Source organism: Euprymna scolopes, chromosome 15 (genome assembly GCF_053919585.1).
Source record: "Euprymna scolopes isolate OS-2025 chromosome 15, ASM5391958v1, whole genome shotgun sequence".
Classification (NCBI taxonomy): Eukaryota; Metazoa; Mollusca; class Cephalopoda; order Sepiida; family Sepiolidae; genus Euprymna; species Euprymna scolopes.
In genome coordinates, this window is record NC_136496.1 from 80,348,802 (window position 1) to 80,370,039 (window position 21,238).

At 32.3% G+C, this 21,238-nt stretch overlaps 1 protein-coding gene across 8 annotated transcripts in view; it reads left to right on the forward strand.

The window, feature by feature from the left end:
• The window catches only part of LOC145293937 (uncharacterized), a 182,177-nt gene that overhangs the window by 74,316 nt on the left and 86,623 nt on the right, over positions 1–21,238 (forward strand). For 4 of the 8 annotated variants that reach the window (XR_013869794.1, XR_013869795.1, XM_080140786.1 and 1 more), the window contains exon 1: positions 6,410–8,335. The exons of the other annotated variants lie outside the window; for them this stretch is intronic. The gene's annotated coding sequence lies outside the window, so the exon portion shown is untranslated. Of the gene's footprint in view, positions 1–6,409; positions 8,336–21,238 lie in introns of those variants that run through there. 8 annotated transcript variants of the gene reach the window in all.

The following is a 21,238-nucleotide window of genomic DNA, read 5'->3' on the forward strand; positions in this document are numbered from 1 at the left end:
TGCCGAACTCGAGGATAAAATTACAAAACTTTAAATAAAGTTCAAACTTATAAAGTTTCAACAATCGATTTTATCAAAAATGCGGCCGAAATCCCAACGAAATGGATGAGATTTTTTTTAATAATACATCTTTTTTTTTTTAATTTTTTTTTTTTTTTTTTTTTTTGCTTTTGGGTACTTGCACAGTTTAGTCAAGACATTAAAAAATAAAAATATCAAAAAAAGTTTAAATTGTACGTATCTGTTATGGAATGAAATTCTCCGAAAAAAAAAAATCACTTAATTTCATCAAGTAGTTTTTATCTTACAGCGAAAAAACAATTTCTTATGATACCGAGCCAAAGGTTCGATTTTTATGAAGAAAAGCTAGTTATTAAAGATGGGGAGGGAGTGTCGGCGTTTTACATGAAGTTATCTCCCGTGTCGTTTCTAAAATCCAAACAAAAATTTAAAACAAATCCAAGATGACTGCCTTCGACGCGCTCTCATAAAAATGTGTTTCTCCGCTATAAAAAAAAAAAAAAACTACTTGATCAAATTAAGTGAAATTTTTTTTTCGGGGATCTTCATGTCAAAACGGATACGTACAATATAACTTTTTTTTTTTTTCGATATTTTTATTTTTTACTGTCTTGATTAAACTGTACAAGTACCTGCTTTTGTTTTGTCTTTTTTGTTTGTTTGTTTTATCCTTATTCATCCTAAATAAGTCATATTGTCACTTGAACACAAGAGGTTACTAGTTGAGACACTATGCAGCAAGATGTCTGTTCGCATTACATTTTAGTATGCCACTAATTGTCGACACCCATAACAAAAAATACAAGTAAAAACTAGTACAATGAAATTAATTCATCGTGATTTTTATCCTATATGTAAGAGGGGGGGGATCAGGGTTTAAACCGCATATAAACATACTTTACTTTACACTGAATAAAACAGACGAAATTAGGTTTGAACGCCACAAAATAACCAAAACATTAAAAAATGAGAAGTTAACATGGCGTCGCAGATATTCGAAAAACAGATCTTATAAAGCATTAAAAATATAGGGGAAAAAAACTTAATACAAATATACATTATGTTCAATCATTATTCAAGTGAAATATAAAAGTTTTACCTTTGGCTTGAAATATTATGAAAAAGACATATATAGATATGTAAGAAAATTTTCATATTTTAGCTGACAACACCTAAAACAATTAACTTCCGGTTTGATATGGAACCCATTAACTAACAGAATTTCCTTTATTATTAATTTTCAATATCGTAACTTGTAACCCGAAAAAAGTAATCTTTAAATTATTTTTTTTTTATTAAATTCCTTTTTATTCTAGGAAATATCAATTTTTAATTCCTAAAAGTGAGCTTTTTATTTTAGCTTTTTTTTTTTTTTTTTTTTAATCTTAACTAAATCCTTAAATAAACTCTCGGAAACTTATTTTCAATTCATAATTGTTTCAGTTACTTGATTGAGAAATTATATTTTTGTTCTGACAAAAGAAACGAGTAACGCTAGGATTTTTATCAGCGACGTGCGAACAGATGACTGTGTCATTGGCCTTCCGTAGAAAATATTATTCACGTTCGATTTCTAACTATATTTTTTAATTATTCACTAGTAAAAAACGGCATCGATTAAACTTTTTAAAATAATTATTAACAGTAAGATTGTTTGTTTATTAATAAGTTTTAAGACCGAATCTTCTACATTTTTTTCACGAATCTTGAAAAATTCAATCATTAAAAAAATAAGAAATAATTTCGGAAATCTTTTGAAATTACATTATTAAAAACTGTCCAATGTAAATAAATAATTAAAAAATATTTCGTAAAACTTAAATAATTTTAATCTATTTTCAACTTCTTTTTTTTTCCGAAAAATTGATAAAAATCGTATAAATCGGCAACGTTTGTAAACCAAAATTAGATATATTTAATTTCATCATTACAATATATTTCAATATGTAAAACAACTAAGATGTGAATTTTCCCCTCCAAAAAAAAAAAAACAATTCTGATAAGATCGCGTTAAGGGGGAGAAGGGGGGGGTAAATATGAGGTGTTTTTTTTTTTTTGTATGTTATTTTATTTCACTTTATATGCAGTTCAGCCTTTTTAAAATAAGTCTTTAAAAAATACAAAATTTGATTTTTGAGAAAATTTAAAAAATCGCGCTGTTTTCATTTTCATATCAAAATATATAAAAATAGCATTCGTTTTTAGCTTTTTTAGGGAATTTTTTTTTTTTAATTCACCGGTTTTACGGAGAGTAAAAAAAATGAGATTTTTTTTTTTTTTAGAATCTTTCTGTTTGAAAATATTGCAAAATTTATAATGAATCAATTCGATTTTACAAGCTTTTTTTACTGTTATTATTTGTTATGGGGTTCGAAATTTCTGCCTTTATTTTGGTGATACCTACATTGCATTTAAATTTCTGCATGCTAAAACAATCAGGGAAGCAGGAAACAGGGAGGTAATTCCTAAGTTTAACAGTTCGAGATGTGAAAGTATTAGAGTAGAAAGCTTTCCAGTATCCACGAAGCTTTACAGTGAAGGGTGGAATTATGCAGCTTGTCGGATAAGTCGGGGTCATTTACCTTGAGAGGGCACAAGTGCTACGAGTGGAATTAAATCAAAACGTTTCTTTTTTTTTTTTTTTAAACTACTACTACTACTACTACTACTACTACTACTAATAATAATAATAATAATAATAATAATAATAATAATAATAATAAGGTGCTCCTGCTACTACTAGTGATTTTCTGCAACCAATTACAACTTATATACATTTTGGCCTTTTGGTCAAGATCAAAGTGTAGTATCTGTTCTTCAGCTGCTGCACTTCCATTTCTTGTTCTCTTTCGGTGGAGGATCAGTCCTTCACGACTGAGACAATTTTTTATTTTTTGTACCTTTTCTCCACGTTCAAAAACGACCCTGGTGTCTAACTCTGTCCTGTGGGGAGGCATAGTAAATAGGTACAACTTATATACATTTTATTGGCAAATAATCAGACTTATTCATTCATTTATCTCTCCTGGTGACGAGTAAATAAACAAACGTTACAAATAGATTCGAGTGTCCCCTTCATCTTTATTTTCGATGTAAGGGGAAATAAAGACGACGATGCGAGAAGGCAGAACCCAAGAGTTCTAATTCCAACATATATCCAAAATTTTTTAAAATTCAAGCGAATCTTCTAAATAGAATTAAATTTTAAAAATATGTTGAACGAAAAAAAAATTCAAATATATTGATAAAATGTGTGATAGAATGACAACGTGTTGCCCTGTTCACTCGACAACACGGACACCGATCGCGACGTTGTTTCCATGGTCTGCTTCTCCTTCATATTTTCTGCTGCCCGTGTTGTTGTCTCTCACATTAGTGGCTGCTGAGCGAGGCGGGCACAGGTTCTAATGTATAAACATACATAAAATAAAACAAAACGCAAAAAGCACAAAATCCAATACATTCTGCAAATATTAGTTGCACTATATGTGTGCGTGACACCATCGACTCTTTATATGCTACAATCCACAGTTACACCGTCTGTCGAAGTCGTGTTCGTCAGTTAATGCCATCTCAGCTCGATGTGTTCTGAGCCACGACCTGCGTTCTACCATGTCCAACTCGCAACTCTCTTCAACCATGTCTGTAAACTGTCGCAAAACTCATTTCCACTCCTAAAACATACTGGCCTCCATTGTTCGGTCCTTTGTTCTCGTTCACTGCCACACCTTGATTAACAATCCTATTTTATTTACCTTTGTGTGCGTTGGTGGAAAACTTCCTATACCCTTGTTCTGATGATAAACTTATTCCCTGAACTTTTTGCTCTCTTTTTTTTTTTGTTTACTTTTTTCTTAAATTCCAAACACTTTTGAGAGATCCATCAATAATATCACAAATTAAATTAAAACACTTTTTTTTTCAAAAGTTCTCAAAACAAATTAAATTCTCTCAAAGAAGCAAAATAGAATAAAACAGAAAACCGACGAGTAAAATTAACTTATTTTCAATGCCGTAGTTATCGGATGGCGGGAGAAAAATCTTTTAAACGTGTTATTTATTTTCGGTTCCAACAACCAGCAGAAATAACCCCTCTCCCACATACTCTTACGCATTGAAGTGCATAGGTGTCAATCACTCACATGCATAAACATACTCACGTTACACGTTACGCACAAATAGTTCTTATTCCTCCTCCCAACTCTCGCACGCCCAGAAACTACGTATACTCGAATCTATATCATATTACATACACTCACATCAGCTAGACATTGACAGAAAACCCATCGGCTCTACATACATTTCATCATAGATTAAATATTTTCATAAACAGATTATTGAGAAACAATGCACTTACACGCATTAATGCATTTGTTTACGCACAGAACCGTATCACAATTACACAAGTATGCAAATTATATCAAAATCAAACAAGACACACAATGTGATAAAGCGGTACTGAAATTTTAAAAATTATTAATTCATCTTAAAATAGTGGAAATAAGATAGATATTATTAAATACATTCTTTAATAGCAATTCAATTATTGGCTTAATTAATAATCTAGTTCAATCGACTTAGTAAATTTTAACATCACACACAACCCTTCGCCGTGGTTTATAAATTAAGTTGTAAGTTTCATGCCTAATTTAATAACAATTATTTAAAAATTTAAATTCAAAGCAATATTGGTATACTTAGCCGATAATCTTTTAATTTTTATGTTATACCAGAAAGTTTATTAAAATTTCTTTATGGAATTTTATAATAGAGTCATTAGGTTATTACTATATTCATCAAGAGTGAAGTGTCTACATTTAATACATATTTCATCATTTTAATTCAGTAGTTATTTGTATAAGAGAACGTAATAATATTCAGTTTTTCATTAAGACAAATAAAACTGGTGAGTTTTTGTAGCGTAGGGAGCCGAAGCTTTCTTCAAAACGCTACATTTCCGTACAAGTACTTTATCATTTTACTTTAGACACCATATATGCTTGGATAATGAGGTGTCACTGATCGTATCTGGATTATTAAAAGATATTTTATGATTTCTGTATCAAGCCTTAAAATAAAGCTCTCTACACTTATGTAAGATTTTTTTTAATGGTGTTAAGATCATTATATAAGAAAACAGTTACTAAATAAACTATACGTGTTTTCTCGTGGGTGACATTCATTTTTATCTCTCCAGTTAAACTCATTATTGTTTAAATTATTATCGTTAATATTATTAATTCTATCGTTATTATTACTATTTAAAAGTTTTTAAAAATTATTTGTACAGTTATAGTAATTTTTATTAAATGTTTTATGTAAAGTGCTATTTGCAGGAAAATATCTGCTTAAAGATTAAGAAATATATGCCCAATCTTGGATTTAAATAACAGATTATTAAAAACAAGTCAGCCATTTTAATAATCTATATATCTATAAAAGTGACATTGTGTGTATATTTCCCTACCAAACTACTCTGTCAATTTTCAGACCAAACATAGAGATTTTACATAAGAGGTATTGAGATTTGGGAAAATCTTTTTAATCGGATTTCGAACAGAAATTTGGCTGTCAAGGGGTCAAAGTTCAACGATTTGACCTTTGAAACCCCTACCAAACGCCTCCGCTAATTTTTGGTCTAAACTCTTGAAATTTTAGATGTAGGTTACTTGGACATGGATCAAACTTTTTAATTTGATTTGAGACCCCCAAAAATAAATGGTTACGGGTCAAAGTTTTTAAAAAATTGACCTCTTCAGTCTCTATCAAATTAATCAGCCAATTTTTGTTCTAAACATTTGAAATTTTACATAAAGTGTATTCAGACACAGCGCAAGCGTTTTAATCGTTTATTGGCGGAAAGATTTGACCTTTGCGGTCTCTAGCAAACTATTCATCTAATTTTGGATCTAAACATTTGAAATTTTACATAAAGGGTATTCAGACAGACAACAAGATTTTTAATCAGTTTTGGGGCGAAAATTTGGCTGCCAAGAGGTCAAAGTTTAGAGAGTTGACCTTTGCAGACTCTAGCAAACTCCTCCGTCAATTTTGGGTCTAAACACTTGAAATTTTAGATGTAGGTTACCTGAATATGAGTATATATATATATAAACACACACTTATATATACACACACACACATAAGCACACACATACACACACACACACACACACACACACACATATATATATATATATATATATATATATATATATATATATATATATATATATATATATATATATATTCATTAACTCATAAGTTTCGGTTTTGATTCAAGCTAAAGCACCAATGCACTCAAAAACACTTGACTTCATTCAGCTATAATGGAAATCAAAACGAAAACTTATGAAGAATTCTTGGTAAATCATTTATAAAAAAAATAGATGACGTGAGTGCCATCAGTTAATTGAAACCAAAACTTATGAAGAATTCTTCGTAAAATTATTTATTACAGGAAATGGAACGTCATAACAATTAAACGACAATCACTCGGAAGAAAAAAGTTGTAAGCGTGACACACAAAATAACACACACGCCATCGTATTAATCATTCAAACAGTGCCGTGTTTGAAAATATGGTTACGTGTTAGTTTTGCTCATTTAGAACTGCTTTAAAGCTTCACCGTTCACTCATTTTGTGACCAAATTTCAAACAATTTTTACACTTCACAGGTTACCTTCTTAGCTATATTTTGAAATAAAAAATTTCTGTTTTAGTTCATTAAAACAAAAGTTATAATAAAATTATTGCTGTTCAAAAGTCCCCAGAATTAGTAAGGAACGTGAGAGACGGTTCCCCGGATTGGCTGTTGGTTACCATAGCAACTTTTTCAACATTGCCGTTTTAGAGACGATTTCTTCTGATTGGCTGTTGGTTACCATAGCAACTTTTCATCGTCGACACCTTCATAAATCATAGCAGGAATGTCGCTCGCATGCTATCTTATTTGGGTTATATAGGGAGAGTTAACAAAAGTGATGCTCTTTGTAGGGCTGATAATATTTCTCTTAAGACGTCGCCTGTTAATTCTATTTCTCTCTCTCTCTCTCTCTCTCTCTCTCTCTCTCTCTCTCTTTGTCCTTTCTTTCTGTTTATTTACTTAATCACGTCTTTTATTTATTTATTTTTTATTTAGTCGATTTAAGAAGTTGGTAATAATTATTTTATGGATTATTGACAATGCGTATGATATTGAACACAAAAAAGAAAATTTGATTTTCAAGTAACGCCTGGAAAATCATGGATTACATAGAAAAATGCAAGCATGAAAAGTAATATGGTTAAGATTAAGCTTAGAACTGCAAAAGAAAAAGACAAGATATTCTAGTAAAAATATAATTAATGTATAACTTAAAATATTGCAGCATTAAAAATTTATATATAATATTAAATTGATTTTTTTTAATTCTTAATGCTGCAAAATTTTAAGTTATAAATTAATTATATTTTTACTAAAATATCTTTCTTTTTCTTTTTCAGTTTTAACAACTAGTTCTTTTACTTTTCTTATACATATTACTTTTCATGCTCACATTTTTCTATGTAATATAGATTTAGCAAAAAAGAAAGAAAAAGAAAAAAATGAAAAACTAAATAACAAAAATAGGAAGAGGTGGTTAAAAGAATAAAACTAAAAAGACTCCCGGGCAACGCTGTATATGTACAAATTAAAACAGGAAAGAAAGTAAATAAATGAGCCAGACTAGAGATCGATGAAATGAAAATAAACCGTGAACGGAATGAAAGTGAAAAAATACATTTTAAAAAAATAAAATAAAAAAATAAAAATTCAGAAATAGAAATTTCAAAAGTAAAGGGGAAAAATAACAGAGAAAAAAAACAATCGAAATAACCAGTGAAGCAGATCATTAAAAGTTTGCAAACAAACAAACAAAAAACGCAAAAAGTCGCAGAAATTACATCCAAAAGAAGAAAGAAACAAACGGCGAAAAATACGAGATGAGAGCGAAGGTGAGCGATGAATGTGTTATATTAAAGCTTTTGCTGATAATGAATGTGATATGGGATGTGAAGAAAGAGAAGGAATGAAGAAGAAGAAGAAGAAGAAGAAGAAGAAGAAGAAGAAGAAGGCGCGTAGAAAATCAAATGTGTGATTGTTGGGAGACGCGCATGTGGAAGCAAGTGCGTGTTTTTTTGTTTTATCTTTTGTTTGCTTTTTTTGTCAAGAGTTGCGTCCCTTTGTCGATATCTTCGTCTGCGTCAGAAAAGTGAACATTGCTTCAGTGAATGGAGCTCAACAATCCGACTTAGTTTGGAGTCTGACGCTGTCGTTTACACACACGCCGGGTAAGTCGTCCTCTGCTCCCTTGTTTTTATCGCATCGCACCCCCCCTCCTTATTGTCACCTCTCGGCCGCGCGATAGAAAGCTGCTGCTACCCTCTCTCTGCATCAGTCGGGCGGGGGTTTCCTTCAAGAGAAATACATATCAGTATCAACTCAAAGTTGTGGGAGTTAAAACTTAAATGTTGTTTTTAATTAGAAAACTTTATATATATATATATATATATATATATATATATATATATATAAATTCACGTTTATTTTAATCACTAATTAATCTGCATTTTTTTGGGGGGGGTACTTATGCACTTTTGTTACCATGCTAAAATGATAACGTCATTATTTAGAAAGCCCCTCTTAAAACGGGGAGAATAGGGTGTTTTCTATTTTATGCTTTCACTTAACAATTTAATATAAAATATATCGTAAAACTTTTTTAAAAAATATAGCGCGGAACGAAAGTGCATAAACACCTTATATTTTTATTATTTTATTTATTTATTTATGTTGCATATCCCGTTTATTTTTATTGTTAATCGCTTGAGACGCCCCTATCGAGGAATACCGACAGGGCTGCTCAGGTGTTTTTGCGGTCTCTTCTAGGGCGCTGGCTTTTCAAATCCCACTTTCCGACCCTTGTGTGACATCGTCCTGTCGTGGGACGGAAATAAATAACTTCACGTTTATTTATTTTGAGGTTGATTATTAATTAGATGTAATTGGTATTTCCCGTTCAAGTGAAGTTATTTGTTTTTTATTTATTTAATAAATAAATAATAATATGAAATTAAATGTGTAAAGATGGTTAGGTTATCTATTTACTTTTGTGGGCTTAATTGTATTAAAAAAATTTCTTGTTTGTTTTTTTTTTACGACCTGCGTAGTATAAACACCCCCAACCGCCCCATGTTAAGAACGACTTTCGGAATAACCCCACCCTTAACCTCCCCATGTTAAGAACGATTTTTGGAATAACCCCCCCCCCCTTAACCTCCCCATGTGAAGAACGGTTTTCGAGGTTGGGGGGGGGGTTATTCTGAAAGCCGTTTTTAACATGGGGAGGTTGGGGTGTTTATAATCTGGGCCCCAGCGTATTATAAAGCGTCGCTGGGGCACGTCGTAAAAATTTACCACATTATTACTTGTGTTCATGATTTATTAAGATGCAAAGCACAGATTCTCTTGTGTTTATGGGATTATTGGTCTTCGGGCCGGGATCAAAGTGTAGTATCTGTTCTGCACTGCTGCACTGCTAGTGCGAGTGCTGCACTTAAGGTAATTTGTCCCAGTCAATGGAGGGGAAACCCTCTATACTGGGACAATTATTATTTTTGGTAACCAGAGTGCCCCCTTTTTGCCTACTTTTAGGGGAGCTGGTTTTTAACCCACATTAAAAACGGCCTTGTGCCTAATTTGCTTTGGTGGGGAAGCAAATAAATACACTAAAGAGGGCACTTTGTTTCAATGTTTTTATCATTAGGTAAGTTTTGTTGTTTTTTTGTTTTTTTAATCACCTTAAAATGGAGAAAAAAAAATCCCAATTTTAATCTTAGCTTTTATTTATCTTTCTCTTTCCCCCACTTAAAGTGTTGAATCGATAAAAACACATTGGCATTTAATTTTAATTTGAAGTCATTTGTTTACGATATGCGAAATACGCACCCCCTCTCCCTCGGGTCTCGCTCCCTGTTTTGTATTTCTGTTTACCTGTTAGTCTTTCTTTCTTAGTCTTTTATCCGTTTTGATCATCATGTTTGTTTTTTTTAATCTCAGAAATTAAGCATCATCATAATACGACCCCCTACTCGTTGTTCTGTTTATTTGTACTTTTTTTTTTTTTTTGCCACCCGCGTGTGCTTGTACTTAAAGTACAACAATCTCCCCTTTTTATATCGAGTAAGAAAGACAGTACCCCTCCCGCTCCCCTTGTCATCCTTCTCTTCTTTTTCACACATCTCTCTATTAATAAAACTTATCAGTCAAGATCTCGTTGTGTGTGTGTGTGCACGCGCGATCGCGCGCATTTCTCGCACATACGTAACTTTGATAAACACATTTTTTTATTTGCTTTTAATCGAATGTTTATTGAAATCCAAAATTAAAAAAATATAAGGGGAAGCTATAATAATTTAGAGCGTTTTTTTTTTTTTTTTTTTTTTTTAACTATAGACAACAAAACCAATGATCCAAAAACAAGTATTCAACAAATAAATGTTAGCAAAGAATACTCTTCTACCTAGCTGGATAATTTTTTAGTGTTTTAAAGCGTTTATCAGTTCGGAAAACAAGTAGTGCCGAGTGTTACGTGAGAACAAGGAAAAAAAAAGTCGGACATGAGAGGGTGGCAACTTTGGAGTCGCGATAATCGCTCAAAAATAGAAAATTAAAATACCAGTATAAATCCACCCAATAAACGTTATTGGCATTTGGGTGGGGTTTTATCAATATTTTGTTTAATTTTCGATATTTCTTTTCGTTTGTTTGTCTAGTAAAACTGGTCAATTTATTATTTTTATATTATTTTTAAAAAACGTAAACATGACCGTATTTTGTATTAGTTTCTCCGAGTCCTTCAGCCAAGCAATAAGCATTCGGGCAAAGCTTAAATAAATACAGCTACCATTTTATATATACATATATATATACATATATATATATTTATATATATATATGTGTGTGTGTGTGTGTGTGTGTTGTCATATTTTGTATCTTGCTATCCCTTTTAATATATCTTTTACGCTATTTTATGTATGAAAGAAGCAAATATATATATATATATATATATATATATATATATATGCACGGCACGTGTGAATAATAATCGTTGACCACTGACCAGGTACCCCTCCCCAAAAATATGACCCATGGTGCTTTCAACAGAACCCGCGATTCTCTTTCATCTTTCACGTGTGTGTACTCTTGTTTTAAATAACATTATCTCTAATTATCGATCGGAGAGTTATCTTCATCAATTCGATATGAATTCAATATATTTTTTCTTCGTCTCGCTGTCTTATTCATCAACACTGAACTTTTGTTGTTGTTGTTTGTTTTTAAACTCACAATTGTTTGGAGGTAAATTTTTGAAATGGACAAAGAAATAGTTAAATTGATGCGTAACCATTAACCCGGGCCCGTTTTCTGTTGAGAGAGAAATATTCCACCATTTTTTTTTTTTTTTTTTTGAAACGCTTTATCGACTCGACGACTCCCTCGTGTTTGAGTACAAAAAGGGGGCACCTGACTCGATGTTTAAGTGCTTTATTATTAGTAGTAGTAGTATTAGTAGTTTGTGTTTATCTTATGAAATCATTTTAAGTGAGAAAGAAATTCTATATTTTCATTTTTTTTTCCGACTTGAAGTTTTGTAAACAAAAAAAACCCCAACTAGTTTTGATTTTACGTTATTTTGCATATCAATTATTTACAATGATTTTCTCTTGGCTCTTGTTTAGAATTGAACCTAATTATATGTAAAAAAAACAACAACAGAAAATAAATTTATGATGTTGATTTACGTACTTGTCACGAGACGGAATTGGCATATTCCAAAATTTAAGTAAATTGACCAAGTAGTTTTATTTTTATATAAAAAAATCATTTTTATACAATTTAAAGCGATTAATGTAAAATCTGCAGCATTACACGGCTGACCTCGAAAGTTTGAATTATTGTGGACTTATCTGTCCTCGATTTTGTTGTTTGTTTTTTTAAGAGGGCTACACGAGACAGTCCCTTTTTGCTTACTCATAAAATTTGATTCTCTTAGTTTAAAATTGGTCAATTTACGTGATTTTTTTGAATATGAGAGTGCCGTTCCGTAACGAGTATGTACTTAATAAAGATTTTTTTCTGTATTTTTTAATTGTTATTTCTAAATAAGAACCCTGTTTTTTGTTGTTGTTTTTTATGAAACACCAAAGGTTCTGTGTAGCTGAGGTAGCTCACATACTATAGTTATTTTACTCGTGAAAGAAAGATCAACAGCGGCATGTACACTGTATTTCAGATTATACCGGTCGGTCGTCAGCCCGAAACGGGAGATCCCGTATTTGAAAACAAACAAAAAATGTAATCACTTATAAAATTTGTAAAAAATTTTTCAGCTTTGTTTCTTTTTTTTAAATCTTCATCTACAAATATTTAGTTTTAAACCAATCTCTTTAAAACAAATTTTAAAATCTTTTCAATAGCCTATTTGCTTCAATGAGTGCTTCATGTCTTTATAGTATGAAAACTATGTTGTTAATGAAAGCCATGTGCTTAGCGAACACAAGGTCGAGTTTAATGCGGGAATCCCTCCCCATACAATACAAAAAAAAAAAAAAAAAAAAGTCACTCTGGATGGTACTTTAAAAAAAAAAAAAAGAAAAAAAAAGAAAGAAAAATGTTCGCACTTCTGGAGTCTCGACATTCCCCGACAAGAACGCCTCGGGCGACATGCAACAAATCTATCGCTCTCCTCCCTGAAAGAAGGCGACAAAACCTGGGAGGATGACCTCTTAAACAAGAACAGACCATTTTGTGTGTGTGTGTGTGTGTGTGTGTGTGTGTGTGTGTGAGAGAGAGAGAGAGAGAGAGAGAGAAAGAAAGAAAGAAAGAGAGAAAGAAAGAAAGAGACCTCAACCCGAAGGCCACGATCAGCCTGGCCTGAGTAAAACGAGTTTTATCTAATCAACTTTTTTATAACAGTGCGAGTGCCCAGCCTCCGAGTTTTGTGTTGAGGTGGGGGATTTCTAATTTAAAACTGGAGGGAACTTTCACCTCAGGTTTTTTTTTATTTTCCATAATCTAAGAGTGCACAATAAAACAAGATTCGTTTTCTGCGAAAATATAATTTTACGCATTTTTTCCCCCCTGTGATCGGTTATCTTGAACTTTTCAACTTTAAGATGGGGGGCCATTATCTTAACCAAATCAGTTTTATTTACTGATTTTGTTAAGATAATGTTATCATACTTTGGGTTAAGTTCAGTGTTCTTTTCTTCTGCAGTTTACGGACCGTGCTGAAATAATAACGTTATTTTATTTTAGAAACCCATTCTTAACATGGCGAGGGGGGGGGGCTTGTTAACTATTCTATACTTTTATCTAGCGATTTAATAAATAAGAGATACTGTAAAACTTAAATAACTTGAAAATCCGCTCTAAAAATACCATGTTGCATAAATTGTAGAAGTACCAAATTATTAATAATTTAATGACAAAATAAACATAATTATTATGGTATTGTTTGGTGGCGTTAAATCATTAATTGGACCTTCTTGACTTCTAAAACTAGAACTGATTTTAATAAGATAATGTTTCAATGACATCCATTTTAAAGCTTAAAACTTCAAGATAACACTTTCATCTTTCCTAGTTGTTTTAATATTTTAGGTTTGAACATTTAAAGTCAATACGTTGATTTATTTACTACCACATAAAAATGTCTTTAATTATTTGACATTAAAAATAATAACAAAATCCAACCTAAAAAAAAATATATGAAGAAAAATTTTGGATTTACGTACTCGTCGTGGAATGTCATATTCCAGAAATCACGTAAATTGCTTAGTTTAGTAGTTTTTATTTGATTTTAGCGAGATAAAATATATTTTTTTTAGCGATGTTAATGGTTTGAATAATTAATTGTATCCATTCCATTGCAACGTTGATTTTATCTCGGTAGTTCGAATTGAGTTGTTTTCCTTTATCAAACATGCCGGATCAAAACACGGCTCGCTTCGTCATAAAAATGTGATTTTCTTATTTAGAAAAAAAAATACTTGATCAATTTACGTGCTTTTTGGAATATGACATTTTCGTTCTGTGATGGGTAACGTACATCATAAAGATCAAAAGTTAAAGAGAGGACAAGAACATATAAATTAAACTAAACACGAGTTGTCCTTTGACCTATTGGAAAATATAAGACGGAAATAAAAAGAAGGGGAACATTTTTGGTACAAGGCTAATATCAATAATTAAAAATCAAGAAAAAAAATTATGATGTACGTGTCGTACGTATCACAGAACGAAAAAGTCATATCCCAAAAATCACGTAAATTGATCAATGATCAATTTACGTGATTTTTGGAATATGACTTTTTCGTTCTATGATGGGTACGTACATCATGAAGACTTGTTCTGTATTTTTTTTTTTTTTAATTATTATTAGGTTGAATTCTGGACTTGCACCAGATATTTCATTTTTACATTTTTGTGTGTGTGGGGGGGGGCGGGGGGTATTTTCATTCCATCGCAATGTTCGATTTCATGACTGCAAAATTAGGTATCTTCCCACCCCGAACCAACCCAAGTTCTTTTTACGTTTACAATAGATTCTTCTTTCCCTAAAAAAAAAAAGTGTTATGAAAGTTTGAGTCATGTTGTTCTTTCTTTGGAAATCGTCGTCTCTAGAGCAAGAATCATGGAATAGTGCATAATTTCCGTTTGTTTGTGTTAAGTTTTTTTTTTTTTTTTTTTACTATGGGATAGGGTGAATTCGTCATTATTTGTTGGGTTTAACGTTGAACTTATCTGAACTTGACAGATTCGTTCTCATTTTAAAGATGGCCATTTTTGTATATTTAATAACAAAAAGTGGGCAAAAGCACAAATATTCAACAAATAAATGTTATCAAACATAAGCGATTCTTCTACATAGCTGGATAAGATTTTAGTGATGTAACTTATTTTAAAGTGTTTATTTAGTTTGAAAACAAGTAGTGTCGAGTGTTTGTTAGAACAAGAAAAATCGCGGACATGGGAGGGTCACATCTTTGGAGCCTCGATAATGATTTAAAAAAATATATATAGAAAATTAAGTAAAATATTGGTAGAGAAAACCCACCCAATCAATGTCACGGCAATATTTATGTACTTTAAATCTTTCTTTTTTTTTTTGTTGTTGTTTAAATCATACAACACTGTTATTATTTCTGTTAATGTTCGGTGGTAATTATTCCTATTTACTTTGCCTCCCCACGGGGACATAGTTAGACACCAAGGTCGTTTTTTAATGTTCGTTGATAATTATTTAAAATTTTTAGAGATTACAAAAACATTGATACTTGGTTTGCAACTTTTCAAAGCAAAAACAAAACAAAAAAACCCTCAAACAAGATATTTTATTCTTTTTATTCTAGAAATACTGACCCCTAACTTTATAACCAGTTCTATGAACAGTGGCCCCACTGCTGACTGTTTGATGTACTCTTTCGTTCTCTCGCTTCGTTTTATTTATTTAACCCGCCGGTCCTCCTGTTTCTGTGTTCCTGATGACACTACGTCGAGGCCACCGTCCTGATGATGATGATGATCATCATCATCATCATATAAGCATAACGTTGACAATAGCAACAAAAAAGGAGCCATTATTTTTCAATTTCACTTCGTCTTTTACTTATTATTTTTTCTTTTATCTTTTCCTTTCCTTTTTTTTTTTTTCATTCGTCTCCGACAGAAAGGGAGGGAACCTACTGTCCTTTCTCTCATCACCGTTATTATTTGCTTCCGACCGAAGCTGATTCATCATCTATACACTACCCCCCCCTTTTCTCTTTCTCCATTCTACCCCGATCTTTCTCCACGCTTTTTTCTTCTTTTCGCTACCGTTTCTTCTTCTTCTTCTTCTGTTGCGCTCTAATCGTCTTTTTCTCTTGTAAATTTTAAAGTAACAAACGCTCAAGCGTGGTTTGCTTGTTTACATTGGTGATATTTAAAACCTACGCATTTCAGGTGAAAACATCATTACATACATGCCACGTCGAAATTTGTATAAATTAAAAAATAATAATAATAATAATAAATTACGAAAAATGAGCCAGTACTGCTAGACTGCTAGATGTATGTACTCTTAACAACAAAAAAGTCACTGACACTGCTCAGTACTTTTTTTAAGTATGCCCTTTAAAGCAAAAACAATATTACTTGCTTCAATGAAGAAGCAATGCTTCATTGTCATTTTGAAAATATATCACAATCCAAAAATTACGAAATTTCATCCCGTACATAATTTTTTTTTTTTAATCAATAAAACGGTGCACGTATGGAAGCGGTATATATTTTTTTTAATTTTCGTCCATTTTTTTTCCAGCGGATTATTATCAAATGACCCCTAATCTACTAGATTAATTTTTTTTTAAATACAAAAAAAAAAGAAAAATCAATATTCAACATTTTTAAGGAGTGTTCCCTTTCTGATACAACGTTTTAGTAAATCGATCCCCCATTTTGGAAGCATCGACTCTTTTCGGCCAAGCCCCCCCCCTTTTTTTAAAGGCCAAATTGCTTTAGAAAGAAAAAAAAGAAAATCGCAAAATTTAGCCCCCAAAAATGTCGATGCTCCCAAAATGGGGGATCGACTTACTAAAACATTGTTAGAAACGAGCACTCCTTAAAAATGTTATATACTAATTTTTATTTATTTATTGTTTGTTCCCCCCCCCCCCCGATAAAATGAGGGTGAACCTGAACCTGACCTGTAAATTCACCCTTGCCCGTTCGCACTGCACTGGTTGTCCTCTCTCCCCCCCCCCCCCCAAAGGGCGCCTTCCGGATTAAAATGGCTAAAATTAACACTTTTGTGCTTATTAAAAAAAAATTGATGCTTTTGGATTTTTATAAAACTTTCTGATTTCTGTATAATTTTGTTTGTCTATACTTCGCGATAACTCTTGGGTGTTTTAGGGCTAATATAACCATTCCATTTTTGGGACTATTTTACCATATTTGTCCAAAATTTTCTGTGTATGTCTATTTAGCAATTTTGCATGGTGCTGCTGTGTTGCTGAACTCAAATTTAAATATGTTAAAGCCTTGGGGACTTTTGGTGCTGAATAGGAGGGGGGGGCAATGATGGACTTTGTCATTTCTTTTTTTTTTTTTTTTTTTGCATGGTGCATTGGTGCACTGCACTGGTGCAGGCAGAACTCAAATTTACATTATGTTACGGCCTAAAACTGCATCGTTTGTTCATTTTCACCAGGATTTGACGTTCCGTGGGGATTTGGGGGGCTAAATGGAGGGGGGGCAATGTTGAACTTAGTCATTTTTTTATGCCTCGATCACTGTGCACTCACGGGGGACCATGCATGCTTCACTTGTTTTTTTGTTTTTGTTTTGTTTTTTATATTTTGGGGGATAATATGGTAGATTAGTGAGTGAGCATTCAGGGTTTGTATTACTGTACACAGATTCGAAAAAGTTGTCAAAAAACAAATATTTAACAAATAAATGTTATCAAAGGCAAGATAAGTTACTTTTCTACCTAACTGGATATGTTTTTTGTGTTTTTATTTAATGTAACCTGTTATTCAGCTCGAAAAACATACAGTGTTTACCGATGTATTGGAAAATTTAAAATGGCGCCCGACTCCCTCTTTGACACGGTAAGTTTTGGAAAAGGAGTTAAAAATCAACAACTACACAAAATACTGTTAGAAACCCACCGAATATATGTCAGCCTATGTCACGGTAACATATACTGAGCGAGTTTCTAACAGTATTTTGTTTAGTGTTTTTATTTTTAACTCCTTTTCCCAAACTTACCGTGTCAAAGAGAGAGTTGGGCGCCATTTTAAACTTTTCAATACATCGGTAAACACTGTATGTTTTTCGAGCTAAACACTACCTCCCACTAAACACATATCCAGTTAGGTAGAAAAGTAACTTATCTTGCCTTTGATAACATTTATTTGTTATATATTTGTTTTTGACAACTTTTTCGAATCTATGTGTACAGTAATACAAACCCAGCATTCGATTATAAACCACTAAAAAAAAAATGAAAAAAGACGAAAAAAAAATAGAGGGGCTATCGCTTTCAATACGTGCACCTGCACCAGTAAAGGTAATTTTGTATATGGAAAATTGTATATTTCGTTGTTTTCTCCATGCTGATAGAATATGGCTGAAATTTGAAGGATTGAATTATCTCCCTTGTTTTTCGAAGTTCGCGCGATGTTAATGGCGGCTATTCTTACCATAATACCAATGCATTTTTAAAAGTAATACGTATTCTACTCGGTCAAATTTCGTAAAAGACGACGAGTAATATTGTTTCTGTTTAAAAGAACATAATTTACACAAAATTACCGTTATAGTTTTATCGCATCGACAATTACGTTCTGTTTTAGTTTTTAAATGGCGCACCCTTAATTTAAGTCAAGGTAGATAAGTCAGTTTGTCACACTGAGTTAGTCGTACAACTCTTTAAACGCATAAGATAAAACTCGGTAATTCGTATTATTTGGATTCATCGGATTACTGTTCTCATCTTGAGTGTGATTTTCACAACGTTTCGGTCGATTTAACCTCCGATCTTCTTCAGGTGTATCTTGTCGGGAATGTTTCTGCCGAACTCGGGAATTTCGAGCGGAACACGGAGATACCGTGCTCTTGTTCCCTCAGTCATGACTGGATAGAGGTCCTAAGTAATTCGCAATTCCTGAAGAAGGTCGGAGGTTACATCGACCGAAACGTTGTGAAAGTCACACTCAAGATGAGAACAGAACAGTAGTACTAGCAGTAGTCCGATGAATCCAAATAATACGAATAACCAATCCTCATCTCAAAACTTCAGAAAACTCGATAAATTTTGTTTTTACTTGTAATTATTTTTCTATTGGATTATTTTTTCGTAATTTTTTGTTGGAATTTATACTAATTTCGACATAACACGTAAGTACGTAACGTTTTCACCTGAAATACGTTGATTCAGAAGATCTGAAAATCATATTCCAAAAATACATAAATTGATCAAGTAGGTTGGGGGGGGGTAATAGAAAAGTCGTTTATATTGTGTAAACAAATTGAGCTTAGGTATTTGTCCAATATCAAAACATTGTTAATCCACTGCCCGCATAGCAGCAGCCGTATAGTGCAACGGCTGCAACGCCGCAACGGTTAGAAGCTCACGCTGTCGTTTGAGCGATCGGGTTTCGATCCTGGCTTGAGGTAGTTGCTTGTCTAGCCGCACTCGCACTGATGAGGCTCATCAGTGATGAGCTGCTGTATGTGGATGGATGACACACACGCACATACACATACACACACACACACACACACACACACACACACATGTATATAAACTATTTTTTAGCGATTGTAGCTATTAGAAGACTAGTTCGAATTCAGTTGCCTTCTTTTATTAAACATGGTGGATCAACACACACGTTTTGTCATTAAATTTGGTTTGTTTAAAAAAATATTTAATCATTGACGAATTCGCCGTTTCCCATAAAAAAAAAGAATCACAAAAACAAACGGAAATTGCGCACTATTCAAGGATTCCTGCTCAAGAGACGATGATTTCAGGAAATACTATTTCCAAAGAAAGAACATGACTCCAACTTTATAACACATTTTTTAGGCAAAGAAGAATCTATTGTAAACATAAAAAGAACTTGGGTTGGTGCAGGGTGGGAGGATACCTATTTTGCAGTCATGAAATCGAAAATCCCGATGAATGAAAATACCCTCACACACACACACACACACACACACACACACACACACACACACACACAATGTAAAAATAAAATATCTGCTGCAAGTCCAGAATTCAAACGAAAATGTCATATTCCAAAAATCACGTAAATTGATCAATGATCAGTTTACGTGATTTTTGGAATATGACATTTTCTTTCTGTGGCGAGTGCGACACGTACATCATAAATTTATTTTCTATATTTTTAATTATTGATATTAGACTTGTACCAAAAAATGTTCCCCTTCTTTTTATTTCCATTTTATATTCTTCAGTAGGTCAAATGACGACCCGTGTTTCTAACATTTTTAGTTTACTTGTCCTCTCTTTATTTTATAACGCCGACTTCTACGCGGTTATGTAATGCGTCTCTCTTTCCGTCTTCTTCATCAGTCGAACGTCCTTTGACTCTCATTTCATTCATTGGATTTTTTCAACGTTTCAATGTATTTTAATTTTTTATCGTTGCTGTTTATTTTAGTATTACTACGACTTGCTGAATATTAATTACTATGTACTAACCAACGTATATATTTCTCGCCTCTGCGTGACTTAGTAAGTCACTGACTTGCACATTATTATTAATCGATCGTTTTGATCGATTAATCACCTTTTTTTTTAATAATTACGAACTAAAATCCGCCAGAATGCATTTCAGTTTCTTCGTAAATGAGACATCCATTCTAATATTCTTTTAATAATTGAAAATAAAAGAATTGATTATTTTCGTGATTCCTTGGGATTTGAAAGGAATTTAGAGGTATTGAAACTGTCGAAATAGTCATTTAAACCGGCTTAAAAATTATTAGCGAATTCTCATGTATTAAAAGATTGGGCGCTTCTACACTATTGGGACGAAATTTCGGAAATCTTAATGCTGAATTTCACATGAAAACAGTTGTATCTATCTACGTATTCCTCATATTTTGTAAGATGATTATATCCAAAAATTACGAAAATCGATATGGTAGAAAATTATTTATTGAAGAAAATAAAAAAAATAATTTATTAAAGAAAATAAAAAATAGAATTTGATGAAAACGGTCGTAAGACACAGAAGAGTTCAAAGGGGGAATAATTTTCCGTTTTGATTAAAACAAGATTGCGGTAATGTTTTCACCTGGCAACACGATTAAAGTGGTTTTGTTTAATAATTCAGTAATATTCAAGTAATTTCGACTGCATAATTTGGAAGCTACCATTGTAACTTATTAGAATTGACAAAAAAAAAATCAGTTGAAACTATTTTTTTTATCTGAACACTCTATTTATCGACTACAAAATCTCGTCCCAATTCTGTAGAAGCGCCAAATATTGGAATAATTTTTATAAATAGCGTTAAAAAAAACATTGGGTTTGTATTACTGTACACATAGATTCGAAAAAGTTGTCAAAAAACAAATATATAACAAATAAATGTTATCAAAGGCAAGAT